At 46.2% G+C, this 4051-nt stretch overlaps 1 non-coding gene across 1 annotated transcript; it reads right to left on the reverse strand.

Moving 5' to 3' along the window:
* Nucleotides 1–2429: 2429 nt before the first annotated feature.
* On the reverse strand, nucleotides 2430–2594 carry LOC123347079. Its single transcript, XR_006573035.1, has one exon. It is a non-coding gene; the product is annotated as a U1 spliceosomal RNA (small nuclear RNA).
* Between the last annotated feature and the right edge of the window lie 1457 nt (nucleotides 2595–4051).

Genomic DNA, 4051 nt, shown 5'->3' on the forward strand with positions numbered 1-4051 from the left:
TTTTGCATGCTACATTGAGCTAATAATAGTAAAAAGAAGAAGTGCCCCTGCAGTTGTTTCAAACAAAGCCCAGTCTTGGCAGTACATGGCTACTGATGTAATGAGACAGATTTTCTCCATCAGGGAAATACTGAAAGGCAGAGACACTCTTGCCCGGAGCTGCCAATTAAGTTAGGCCAGAAGCAGGAAGAAGGTGTCCTGGATAGAACGGAGGCCCTTTGACAGCTATGCAATTCACTAATCTCTCTCTCCCCCCACCTCCTCTAATGGGTCAGCTGGCTTTTTTGTGCACTACCCTATAACTATTTCTTAATATCATTCCCACGTACTTCCTTTATGAGAGCTGGGAGACTTGATGGGATCAGTGGGAAAGAAACAGTTCCACATTAGAAATAAGGGAGTTTAGGGGTGAAATCCTGGCTCCATTGAAGGCAATGGATTATTGCCATTCACTTCAGTGGGGTCAGACTTTCACTCTAGAGTTCTGAGGTGAAGCAAAGTGGATCCTCAGCTGGTGTAAATATCCACTGAAGTCAATAGAACTAGGAAAATTTACCCCAGATGAGGGTCTGTCCCACTGTGCTTTTCTGACAATTTTTTTTTAAATCTAATCAGTTATGAAATTGAGATGACAGAGTTATTTACATGAAAGGGAGGCTTCCCACAGCCTTTCAAAAGTTTCCTGTTTGAATGATTTGTGTGTGTCCCTTAGTTTGGGTCTGTCACACATCACACTGGGGCTGTAGCCAGAAGAGGTAAGGGCCTACGCATTACATTGAACATCCTGAGATTTTGGTGGCAGGCCTGGAAAAAGAAAAAAAAAATCCCACAAAAGCCTGAGTATCAGGCCAAAAAAAAAAAAACCTAGTTTAAGCAGGTTTTCCCCAAATCCTGCAGGGGGTAAAGTCCAGGTGCTTCTGCTACTTTGGGATCCCTTAGTGGAATATGCCCTACATAAGTATGGGGCTACAGCAGCCATACCAGTAGAAACCCAGTGGCACAATCTACTGCCTCAAGTGGCTACAGTTATACCAAATGCCCCAGTGATAGAGCTCATGATAGCTCATCTCAATTGATTAGACTCTTCCTGTTGGTATGCATACTTCCACCTTTTCATGTTCTCCGTATGTATAAATATCTCCTGTCTGTGTGTTCCATTCTATGCATCCAAAGAAGTGAGCTGTAGCTTATGCTGAAATAAATTTGCTAGTCTCTAAGGTGCCACAAGTACTCCTGTTCTTTTTGCGGATACAGACTAAGACGGCTGCTACTCTGAAACCAGTGATAGAGCTGTCACTACCAAAAGGACTTGAACTCTGTGACAATCTCACTGGGACACTATCATCAGACATAGCGGCTCACTTCAAAGTGTTCTTTAATAAAAAAAAGCTTCCAACCACAACAGCCTTTTCATATATGCCAGTTTCAAGCCACACTGAAGTTGCTTAAACATTTTGGCTTAGGCCTTCACCTTTTCCATTTAACTGGGGCTTTAGTAAGTGCATTCCAATAGGATGAAGTGTGCCTGCTTATCCCCAATCCTGGACTCTTTAGTTGGCTCTAACTATGCCTGATTTACAGTCTCCCTTTATAGTCCCTCTTTGTTCACCATCTGGTGAAAGGATCCTGCAGCGGAGGATCGTTCTCTGGGGACTCCTCCTTTGCAACAAGGCAATGCACAAGCGTTAACGACACAGCTGCTCCAGCCTGTCTGATCCTTTCTCTGTTAAAAGCCATAAAGCAGCCCAGCTCATTCTATGGGAAGGTGCTGAGGGGCACTGAGCGAAGCCGCATCAAGTGTCAGAGGAGTAGGTCTTGCTTTTGCAGAGTGTTGCCGCATGATATCTCCTGCTCCTCTCCAAACCAAACAACGAGAGACTTGCAAGGCCTTTACTGGATACTCCATAAAAGCTAGTTTTAGCATCTGGCAGGTAGCTCAGAACCTGTGCAATGACTAAGCCCACCTGCCCCCTACCCCGAGTTAGGGCGATAGGGAAAATTAAAATACTCAGCTCACCCACCAAGTTTGGAGGTGTGATCAGCAAGCTGTGAAAATACACCTGGGTTTCAGTGGTTGGGGAGGGTCCTGTACCACCCACGTTGCAAACGTCATGCTTTGATGGGCATTGCTGATGTTCTCTGACTGGAGCAGAGTTGGCCTCCAACCTGTACTATATTTTGTTCCTCCCTGTCTATCATCACAGCACCCAGCTTTTGGTATAGCAGGGCTGATGGCAGCACTTTCTGGGGCTCACCAATGCTTCTTGCACTGGCCAGAAGGAGTCACTAGAGAGCAACGGGAAGAACTCCCTGATGCCCACCTGGGGCTACTCACAAGCTCAGCCACTGATGGCCCAGAGATGGGGAATGCCAACTGCCACCAGCAGGAGACACTCCAAGAGTGCTACTAGAGATTTTTTTATTTTAGCCAGGGGAAAGCATGAACACAGTCCCCCACTACCACAAATTATGCAGTTGACTTTCTCACATTTGGGGAAAATCGCAGGGGTCAGCACATCTGCAGTGCAATGGATGAGCCTCACCCTGGGAAAACCACCTTTGTGATCATGGTATCTCCCCTGCCAGGCAAGTTGTCAGGCTACTTTCCCAGCTGAATTGGTGCTGTATGTTGCAACTTCATGTTCCACCCCCTCAGATCACACAGCACTTCCAGGAAGGACTGAATCCAAAACACTAAGACAGCACTGAAATGCTAAAGGACTAGCACTCTGGATAAGGTCCAACATGCTATAAAACTAGCCTTTCCCATGGTATTTTGGCATTTCCTCTTCTAGAGGCAGCCATATCACATAGAAGAATCACCAAATTGAGAAACAGAAGGAGCTGGTTGGGAAATTTTCAAGGAACTGATTTTTTCCAACAGTAAATTCTGATTTGTTAAAACCAAAAAACTTTTCACAGAAACATATCTGATCTGATGACACTTTTGTCAGTTTCTTAGGTCCTGGTCCAGAAAGAGATCGAGAGACCATAAGAACATAAGAAAGGCCGTACCGGGTCAGACCAAAGGTCCATCTAGCCCAGTATCTGTCTACCGACAGTGGCCAATGCCAGGTGCCCCTGAGAGAGTGAACCTAACAGGCAATGATCAAGTGATCTCTCTCCTGCCATCCATCTCCATCCTCTGACGAACAGAGGCTAGGGACACCATTCTTACCCATCCTGGCTAATAGCCATTTATGGACTTAGCCACCATGAATTTATCCAGTCCCCTTTTAAACATTGTTATAGTCCTAGCCTTCACAACCTCCTCAGGTAAGGAGTTCCACAAGTTGACTGTGCGCTGCGTGAAGAAGAACTTCCTTTTATTTGCCACCGGCATAGGGCCCACTGACTACTTAGAGCAGGGATTTGAACCAGAATCTCCCACATGCCAGCTGAGTGCCCCAAACCACCAGACTATTCTAGCAGGAGTCTCACTTGGGTTTTTCCTGAACAATTTCAGAAGGGCCAAATGTCATCCCAATACGAAATCTTGTGAGTTTTCCTGAGACAGAATTCTTGTTTTCCCATCAGCCCTAACAAGAGTATTAGGTCAATGAACCAGAGTATTTTGGTAAATTTCTGGATTTCTAGCACTCTCTGCTTCTTCTCCAACTAGAAATCTCCCCAGAAGAGCATAGATCAGCATCTGTTCACTGCTGGAAGCTGACAGCAAAAAAACAGGGCATCAAAATAATGCTGAGAAAACGTAGTGCAGAAAGGAAGGATGGTTGTGTGGCTAAGACCCTGGACCAGGCCTCAGGAAATCTTGGTCCAGCTCCCAGCTCTGTCCCAGACTGCCTGTGGGAGCTAGGGTAAAACCATTAGAGTGTGTCTACACTGCAAAGAAAAACCTGCAGCAAAGCAAGTCTCAGCGCCCGTGTCAATTGACTTGGGTTCCCAGGGATCGTGCTGTAGGGCTAAAAAATAGCCTAGATGGTCAGGCTCCGGCTGGAGCCCAGGCACTGAGACAGTGGCTGGTTTTCAGAGCCAGGGCTGCAGCCTAAGCATGAATGCCTACACTGCTATTTTTAGCCCTGCGACCTCA

This window comes from Mauremys mutica, chromosome 12, assembly GCF_020497125.1.
Source record: "Mauremys mutica isolate MM-2020 ecotype Southern chromosome 12, ASM2049712v1, whole genome shotgun sequence".
NCBI classification, from domain to species: domain Eukaryota; kingdom Metazoa; phylum Chordata; order Testudines; family Geoemydidae; genus Mauremys; species Mauremys mutica.